The sequence below is a fragment of the Meleagris gallopavo genome, chromosome 1 (genome assembly GCF_905368555.1).
Source record: "Meleagris gallopavo chromosome 1, MGAL_WU_HG_1.1, whole genome shotgun sequence".
Lineage (NCBI taxonomy): Eukaryota > Metazoa > Chordata > Aves > Galliformes > Phasianidae > Meleagris > Meleagris gallopavo.
Window position 1 is genome coordinate 98,684,295 of NC_139404.1, and position 10,498 is coordinate 98,694,792.

At 35.0% G+C, this 10,498-nt stretch overlaps 1 long non-coding RNA gene across 1 annotated transcript; it reads right to left on the reverse strand.

Moving 5' to 3' along the window:
• Positions 1-1,847: 1,847 nt before the first annotated feature.
• Positions 1,848-8,099, reverse strand: LOC146545534 (uncharacterized). The gene is made up of 2 exons (XR_014887733.1): positions 7,509-8,099; positions 1,848-6,498 (listed from the first exon to the last, which is right to left on the reverse strand). It is a non-coding gene; the product is annotated as an uncharacterized LOC146545534 (long non-coding RNA).
• Between the last annotated feature and the right edge of the window lie 2,399 nt (positions 8,100-10,498).

Here is a 10,498-nt window from a genome sequence, read left to right on the forward strand (position 1 = left end):
ACTACCTATGTGGGATGAGCCAATAACTGATAGACATAAAGTTGCCCACATACCTGTGTTTTTTTTCCATTGAGCCCTAAAAGTAGCTGTAACAAAATTAATATTCCAGACATGTGTTTGTGCACACTGAATTGCTGCTACTTGTGCTTAAATGGAGTTCTGATATAAAATCTACCAATATGAAATTTGATCTCTTTTCCCAATGCTCCAAGCATCTTGTCTGACTATCAAAGCCATTTATTACTTAATTTCCATATTACAATACTTGTTTATGTAAATAACCCATTGAGGTCAGAGCTACATTCTATGAAAACAATAATTATTGCAGAGATTTCTTATTAATTGCAATATGATCTATTACTACATATATATTTTTATTTGAGGAGTGGATTTGGTGAATCCTTGCTAGATGTTTTCAAAGGTGTATCTTTCTCAGAGATCATCCTGATACTGAGCAAACATGAGAACATCTTTTAAACACCATCTGGCTCTGACTGCTTAGGATATTATTTCTGGAAGCTGTCTGATCACCTGAACACTTGATTTTTATGGTGGTATCCTTAGATGACTAACAGATTAGTTGAAAATTGTTGATAAGAGTCTATGAACAACAAATTGTACTTCCTCCTTTTAACAGAATATTTTAGGAAATAATCCTTTATTTTATTAACCCTGGTGAGCATCTGGGCCCCCACTGCTTGCTCACCCTTGGGAAAGAGAATCTGAAAGGTAAAAATGAGAAAACTCATTGGCTTAAGGTAAAAGGCGACTTTTGAACTAGGCTATATTGGAAGAACTAAGTCTTCTTAACCTGAAAGACTTGGGCTTTTCTGTAAGCCATAAAAATAAGAAGTTAAATTTCATTTAATATGTATATCGCCATATGAAGAGTCACCACTAGGATCAGAAGTTCTTTGCTTGGTAAAGGATAGTAAGTAACAATACCACATTCTCAGTCATGCAGCAAAGCACAGACATATACATCTCTCATCGAACAATTACTTCTTCAGTTTACACATTATATCTTACTGCAGTTGATAACACATAGCATGCATCCTTTTGTTGGCATGTTACACATTGAAAGAATGTGTAACATCCAGAAAGTCAAACCATATCCTAAATTAATTGTTGAATCAGGCCTGAAATTTATACATAGGACAAATAAATTAATAAATAAGTGTTTTATCTTAATGCAGGAGGGGGAAGCAGGGTGTGAAGAACTTTAATATTAATTCTTGGAATAAAAACTTTCAATTATGTTCTCATAATTTATTCATGATAGTTTTTTGGTTTTTTTTTTTTTTTGGTTTGGTTTGGTCAGGGTAGCATTTTTCACTTCTTCTTTAGAATTTCAAGGGGGAATAGTTGCTTTTACAACCTTGTCAGGAGCATCATAAATCTGTACTCTATATTCTCATTCATTCATAGTTTTGCAAAAATCTCATTGAAATCCATCATTGAGTTTCAGGAATTAAACTATCAGATTTCTTATCATTTATAAATATAATATCTTAAAAAGGTACTAGATATTTTATCAACTGCATTAGAAAAATATTCAACTTCTTGTGGTATGGTTCTGGAACACATCATGCACTGTTAATGCACGTAGTTTCACTTGTATTAAGAGACTGTTCCATTAACATAGCTGAATCCTCAAAATCTGGTTATCTGCAATTAACCCTGATTTTTCAGAACTTCAGTTATTATTGTAAGCCTTTGAATAACACTAAGCATTTCCCCAACATCTTCTTTTTCACTGTACAATCTATGTACAGTTGCAAAGGGCTTTTGAATGCCTGCTTTTAACTGGAAGTAAAACAAAGACAAAACAAACAAAAATTTCTCAATTTTTGTCATTTTTGTTTTCTTAGTATCCCTTAGTATCTTAGAAACTATTGCATAAATGAAAGCATTTTGTCAGTAGACTTATCTTATGTGAGTAAATCTTACCCAAGTAACCCCACTGAGAAGCAGTTGCAGATAAATTACTGATGATTCTATAGCAAGGTGAAGTAACCACTATGCTTTCAAATAACAGCAAGTGAATGGAACGATATTTTGTCTACATTGCTGTTCAAACTCTGGCATGCTTTGTGTTTCACCACTCCCCAAGGGCTGGACTCGCTGGAGTCAAATCCTATAGAGAAATTGCTGCTCTAAATAGTAAAAAAACCTTTTATAAAAAATAAGTTGACAGTCTTTTTTTCCATGTTCATTACATTTCCTGAGTATTAGCTTGAGTCTAACGTTACTTTTCTGATATGATGTGGGGTCTAGAATTTCTTTGCAGCACCCCCCAGCCCAGCACAGTTTTCATGCTGAGCACGACAGTTTAGCTTGCTCTTTTCATGAACTGTAGAGGAAAGGTGATATGTAACTCCTAAAATCTTTGAAGCCAACAAAGGATAATTAATAACACCTAAAATTAAACAAAACTAAAAATTCACAATTAAAATTTAGAATTTATATGCAGATACATAAATATATATATATACAGCATGCACATCTAAAATTATTAAAATTGGAATTTGTCAACAGCAAAGAAATAAAGCTCTCAATCCCAGGAGCTAGAAAGCAGAAGAAAAAGGGCAAGGAGAAGAATTTTTCTCTTTAAAAAAGATAGTACCTTGCTGTGCCCATGGAAACAATTTAAATTAGTGCACAGCATGAAAAATACCAGCAAGGTACTAAGAAAAAATGTCTATTGTGGGTTGCAGGCTTTTCTTTCGGAGTATTTTTTGTGTTACAGAGGAAGCTTTCTTCAAAAATATGAATGCTATTTCCTCAGAAAAATACCCTCCTTTGGCCCTTGCCCTGCTGGTTTTGCAGTGGCTGTACTTTGCTTGCCAAGTTTGCTGTGGAACTTGTATAGCTCAGAAGTCAAAGGGTAGAACAGAATCTATGGAGACTCTGGCAGAAAGTTAAAATGGCAATGTAAAGCTTAAAAAAAGTTTTGTACAACAATCCTTGTGAGTCAGTAACATTTCCAGTTTCCTTTAAGCACTTTTGGTAAGATATTAAATTAAGAGTATGATATAGATTTGCAAATGTGAATCAAGTGATCATTATTATGGATTGCTGAAGTGTTGTGAATTTCCAAATTATAAATTTACAGCAGAAAATGTGTTTTTCTTTCTAATTTTTGGGCATTTTGTGCATGTTTCCTACATGTTCTTGTTTTAGAGATAAGTGATGTATGATTATTTTCCAAAAGTGAATACTAGAGATTTATTTTTTTCCATTTAATAACACACACAGACACACACACACAGACACACACAGACACACACAAAAAAAAAAAAAAAGAGGATAAAAAGAGAGTATGTGTTTTAGTAAGAACAGAAATAGTTATATGTACAAAATAACATTCAAGCGAGTAAGAATCCTAAATTAATTTTGCATGGTAAAGACCAGAATGAGATTAAATATATCTTATGAACATATCTTTAGAATAAAGCAATTGGTGAAGCATAAAGTAGTGGTTTATTAGTTAATAAAAGCATGGAAGTACTCAATTTTAACATACTGAAAGTATATTAGTTTTAACACTGTAGCCATGGAATGATGCATAAAGATACAAGATATTAAAAGGGACATACCAAGTATTTTAAAGAATACTGTGAAGAAATCTGTTTTAATATATTAGAGAAGAAGAAGCTGGGTTTAATTTAAGGTATATGCACTGACGATCAAATATTTATCTTTTCATTAAATTAATACTGAAATTCCTTTCAGCAAAGAGTAAGTCAGACATTTATTCAGACAATGAGCAGTGGGTGCCAAAGATTTCAATCAATCCATTTGCAGTATCGGCCCATCACTGTTCAGGAGCAAGCACAATATTCTGAAAGTCTATACTCAGCAAAAGTAGCAGGTTAAATCAGTAAAAGACATTTTTTGTTTAACCTATGTGGGGAAAGCTCAACAGACTTTTTTAGATAATATAGGAAAATTCAATTTTGTATGAAATGAAATGAATTGAATGAACTCTGAATTATTAAAAATTGAAGATTCTTAAAAAAGACAATTGAGTACTTTGTATCAATTCTTTGCAATACCATATGATTACTCAGTTAAAATCTTTTTGGTCTATAGAAAAGACCAAAACATTTTGTGGATGGGTGAAATATTGCTGATCTGAAGCGTGTTTCCAGAGGACCGGCTAGCAGAGCTTCAAAGTGCATGATACTAGGAATTTAGCTGACTAAGAAAGGTAAGGGCTATTTAGTGCTGCTTACATCTTTCATATCAGTTTTCATATATTATACTTGTTATCTAAGTTAGTTATCTCATGTCTGCCTCAAGAAACAGGCTTAGGCTATTCTCTAATGAAATCAGCTGATTTCCCTACTTGGTTTTACTGAACCAAGATTTATGGTAAATCGCACACTTACTTTCAGAAATAGTATATCAAAGTCCTTAAAGTCCAATTGTGCCTCATTAATGTAGACTTAGGCTTGTGGTGGTGTCTTTTCCAGATATCATCTATATGTTTATAAATAGGCAAAGAATTAAAGACTAGTTCAGGTTGGAAGATATCTTGTGAGATCTCCAGTCCAACCTCCTGATCATGCCAGAGTCAGGTCCGAGATTAGATCAAGTTGGTCAGGGCTTTACCATATTGGGTCTTGAAATCCTCCAATAACAGATATTGCATAGCCTTACTGGACAACTTGCTCCAATGCTTGCCTGTCCTCATGTAGAAAAAAAAAATAGTGAAAAAATGGCAAGGACATAGGCCATTTGTCTTTGTTCCCTGTGATACATCCTGTTCAGTCCTGTGGAATCTTAAGGATTGAGTTCTCAAAAGCAGCCCTTAATCCTCATTCATTACAGGTTATTCTTCTCTGACTTAAATCTTACCTGTAAACATAGTGCCTGGGAATCTGTTGATGAGAACTAAGGCAAATGAAGCCTTCTGTGTGTCTGCTGTTCCTAAATCACTAACACCATGCATCAACCGACTTATGCTATCTACTTTCAACTAATGTAGTGCTAGAAACTCCTATCTTTGATGTTCCTTGTAGATCTCGTCTGCAAGTGAGAAATTTTGGCTATTCTAAGCACCATCACCTCATGCCCAAGCAGTGTTTCTAAATTCCTTCTTTTTATCTGTTTCTACCTCTTAATACTGCCTTTTTGCATTGGAACTCTGAGTTGAGTTCCTTATTTAGCCAAGCCAGTCTCTTAAGACACCTACTTATTTTCCTTACTGTACTATTACTGCATTCCTAGATACACTGCTATGGTAATTGGAGCATGAAATCTTTAAAGATGTGTCAGTTTTCCTGGGGTCTTTTGCACGTCAGAGCTGCTTCTGTTGGAATTCCACCAACCAAATTCCTGATGAGAATTACAATTGCATTTACGATTAGTGTTAGAAAACATTGGCTTCTCTTGTGAATTAAGCAAGCTGAATAATAACAGTCAAATTATACTTTCAAAAGAATGCTTTTGAATAAAGAAAAAGAAATAAAGAAAATTAGGTATTTAGCCCAGCTTCAATAACGTGTTATGTTCATAACTTTGGTTATGAAGTCACAAACATCAGTTATTAAGTCATTAATAAAATGGAGATAATACTTTTTTCATCTAGTTGTTTCTAGTTGAACATTTTCTATTTATCCATAGTTAAACGCACACCGCTTTGTTCTCCCCCCATATAAACATAACTTGCCTCCTCTCAGTCATCTTACTGTACTGCATCTGTGATTTCGTTCTTGACATATGTATATTTTGTTTCATACGCATGTTTTAAAGATTGAACCATCTTACTTAACAGCATTTCAAAGACTATCTGGTAGAAAAGGCATTCTCATTATTTTTAGCTTTTAAACATCTTTTTTCCACATTTTTTTAAATGTTGGCGTTACCATGTTTTTTCCTATCTATCTATGTATTTCCCTATCTATGAGGATCTGCGACAGTTAACTCCACTTTATCTGGAAGCTGTTGGTATGTACTGTCAACAATATAACTTCTGCCTTAATTAACCTACTTTTTTATTTTTTTTAAACTTGCCATTATCCTACTGTAGTCATCTTAATCAGTTCGTATTGACTATTCAACTACCAAATAGTGGAAAAGGACCTGCCACTCTGTCTTTCACTGTGTTTAGAAGAGTAAAATCCGTCATAGCCTCTGTGTAAACCCTTTAAAATGAAAATGATGAAAGTGTCTACAGTGAGTGATTAATACCATCATCTATGGTATTTCTGGAGCTACTTCCTGAGCTGTATCGCAGGAAATTGTCATTCAATCATTGAAGTTTTACAATTTTTTCTATACTTTGCATCCTATGAGACATTGTTCAAGTTCAGGCTCTTAATCACTCACTGGGATTAGTTTCTTCTTCTGATGGAAAATCTAAATTGGAAGTTGTTAAGCAGAAGATATAGATTCCCATTCAGTAGATCAATAGGAATGACAAAAAGTTTGTCTGTCAGTAATGATGCTTGTTGAATATTTTGCAGCTCAGCCAAACAGCTTCTGAATGACCTGGAAAAGAGATTGTTTCTTCATTGGTAATACAATTTCCAGAGATTTGTTACTGTTTTTCACCTTTATCATATTGCCTAAAGAGAAGAAATGGAAGATGATAGCAACAGTTGGCACAAATTCTATATTTACCAAATATATAGAGAGGATATATTTTTAACTATAAACACATCTGTTTTCTGTGTAAGGTAATGGTTTTCATCCCTACAACTACTTTCTCTCCACTCACCAGTAGATTTTAATAATTCCCTAGTTTTTTTGTGAAGAGGAAATTAGAATTGTGAAATGCACATGCCTCTGATATTTTACACAAGCATACCATTCTAAAATGCTTGTATACCAGCAAGAGAAAAGCCCTCTGATGTATATGTTCTGATTTTGCTCATAAAAGCAAGTGTGACTACTTATTTGTACACAATTTAAAGAGAAATTCTCAATATAGACAACATTGTTTTTAGATATTGTTCAACAAACAGGAAGTCACGATACAGTTGATTCATTCTGTCCTTGTTCCACACTATATTGTACTTTTTCTGAAGGAACTGTTCTTCTGGGCAAATCCTTTTTTGTTTCGTTAGGGAAAAAAAACACCCTCACTTTCAAAAATAAAAAATAAATATAAAAAATTAAGAGTTTTATAACTCAGTGATCTCAGTGATTTTATATTTACAAAACACAGTGTAATGCATTACCAGAGAAATCTTAGCTTGTATTGAAATTTCCCATCTCACACTTCAGTATGTATTATTCACATGAGTAAAAGGACTGAGGAAATCTCTTTATTCTGTCCTTTAAATCAAAATGCTCTTTTATTCATTGTCACGCTCCGATTTATAGGAGGGAGATGAGGTTCTTTTAATATTGTATACCCGGCGTGAGATTAAGACACAACGGTTCAAATGTTGGTCCGACCAGTTTATTATAATCCTAATCAGGGAGACGGGGAAGGGAAGGAGGGCGATAGAAAAGAGAGGAAAGAAGCAAGAATTGCGTAAAGCGGGGATAGTCACCACCAGGATCCAGCAGCCGTCCCGTTGCACGACGTTTCGATGGTTCGAGGTAGAAGCAGCAGGGGAGGAGAGAGAAGCAGCGTGGCCGGCCTTGGGCAGCAAGCAGGTGGCAGAAGGAAGTCGCGGAGCCGATCCAGGAGGAAGCGGCAGGACTCAGGTAGCAGGCCCAGGAGAGTCCACCAGCACGCAGGAATTCCGTGGTGAGGGATCTGATGGCAGACACCTTCCCTCATGGTTTTCGGTTCCTCCTTTTATCCTCCTTATTCTCCTGCCTACGTGACATCCTTGGGCGCTTGAGCAAGAGTCATGTGGTATCCCCTGAGATGGCCATCATCCTGAGATAAGTCCACACAAAAGACCGCTTCACAGCTATTTAGCTGCAGCTTATCTTCCTCTCCTTGCCCCTGGCCTTGTCCATCAAGGTTCTCCAGACAAAGGATTTCACAACCTTTGCCCAGGACTTGCCTGGACTTGTTCATCTATGTCCTTCAGACAAAGGATTTCACCACCTTTGCCCAGGACTTGTCTGGACTTGTATAAGTCCATCTGTGTCCCCAGCAAGCTTTGAGACACTGATGTTAGCAGAATAATATCTTACATTCATATAGGCGAAAAGATCATTCATTTGGCAAATAATTATATTAAATTTCAGTTACTGGAAATACTGGTTGGCCACTTATAAACACACACACAAATATGGAGAAAATTAAGATCATTACACTTTTCTGCAGTAATATCTATGGTTTTGTATTAATTTTCTATGAAACAGGTAATGTTTTGAGGTTTGTTTAATTCTATTGTGAAAAAATTTTTTGATAAGCTGTGTCTTAGTTTCGGCTAGGGCAGAGATTATATTCTTTACAGTATTTGGTTTTGGCTGTAGGAGAAAAATAGTGTTGATAACACACCAGTGTTTTAGTCATTGCTGAACAGTTCTACACAGAGTCAAGGATATTTAATTTTTTTCAGTTTCTAGTACTGTCCTGCCAGCAAGTGTGCTGCGCAGACACAAGGAGCTGGGAGGGGACAAAAATTGTGGGGAGTTGGCCAAGGGAGCAGCTGGTGTTTTGGGACTGGCTGAGTGTAATTGTTGACAGTTATTCAGCAATTGCTTGTGCATCACTTGTTTTGTTTATATATACATTATTATCATTACTATTTTGTTTCTCTTCCTTATCTATCTTAGTGAATACCTTTTATCTCAATTCACAGGTTGCACTTCTTTGTGTTTTTCTTTTCCTATTCTCTCCCCCCATTCCACTGGGAGTGTGGAGCACATAAATGGCTGTGTGGTGCCTACTGGGTTTAAACACAAGTATTTTCCCCAAAATGTTTAGAATTATAAATTTCAGATAAAAAATTATTTAAGTAAGTACTTCATGGTCTTAAAAATCCCTGTCAAAGCAGATTACTACTCCTTAAAATCTTAGCAAAGTGATTAAGGCTCTGAGATGAATATTCAGAAAACATACTGAAACCTCAGAAGTTCACAAGTATAAGTGCTACACTACATAAAACATTAGTTCTGTGAAGAGCAACGAAATTATATAGATCCACCATTTTTATTCACTTTCCTTCTGTTTCCATACCCTTATGTGAGATATCCTTCCCTAGATAAATCATTTCAAAATTCATTTTATTTCTGGTTCTGTTCACTTGCTTAATGCTGAATGTGTGATTAAATACTACACTAACAGAGCCTCTTCCTGGATTTAGGAAATGAAAAATTAACCCATTCTTTAGTCTTTAGTGATGAAGGGAAGTATCACCATATCTAGCAATACTTTTACAAGTATTACTATTGGATAGACAGAAAATGGAATCTGTCATCATAGGGCTGACTAAGCTTAAAGTTATCTTCAGACTGTTATTATTTTTAGTATTCTAACTTCTGTTATAATTGTTGTTAAAATATTATAGTAAACTATTATAGGAGCTCAGCTATTCTATCTTTAGTTATATGGCAAACAAAACACTGGGTAATATGATAGGTTACCATGCAGCAGACATGTCCTGACTCTGCATGAAAGCACATTTCTTTTGATGTCCATGATGTCATCAAGATTTTGGTGATGCTCTAAGATTCCTAGAGTAGTGCCTTTCCTTCTATCTTTCTTTGATTTCCCTCAAAAAAAACCTCATTTATCTGCCAAGAGAAGTCATTAATTGTTTTGTTTTTTTTTTTCTTATTACCACTCATAATTTCTATTGTTTCTCTTTTTATGAGAACAGCACCACCATAGACATCATCTCTCTGTTTTTCTAAGGACACACAGACCTCTCAAACTGTAAGGACAGTCACCATAAGTTAGACTTAAACTGCAGCGAAATGGAGCAGTATGAGGAAGTCATAAAAGGCAACTCACACAATAAAGCAGAAAATGTGTTTGCTATACTAATTCATATGACACTAAAATATACACAGGTAGACCTTTGTAGTGTGCTTATAGGACGAAAAGGCAGGTAAAGTGGAGAAAGTTCTTTGGAAAAATGAGGAGTTGTTGAGGCTCAATGATTATATGTCTTAAGGCTGTTTCAAAGCAGTCATAAGATCAAATGTAATTGCAGCCATTAGATCACATGTAATTACATGGGACTTTTCAGATTCAAATTCTGAACTTGGCATAGAATCAAGTGTCACAAATCCAGGTCTATTTGTATGTTAATTCTGTCTATATTGATGGCAATATTCCCAGCCTTCCAATATCCATAACCAATTGCTGATAGGTCTTTCTGTTGGCCTTTTGGAAGAAAAAGAAATAGGATAGTGAGTTCAGCTTTTTTTTGATAGGCCTTAACAATGGAATATCAAAGGTTTTTCCTTGCAAACAGTTTTGTATCCTCTCTCAAGAATAGACAGACTTATTGACACTCCTTCTTACACACAAAAAGGAGGCCTCTGCAAGCACTTAAACTATCTATATAAATTAAAATAGCTAGTTTTTTGCTGACTTCATAATGACTATAGTAAGTTCAGTGTAGTATAGTAC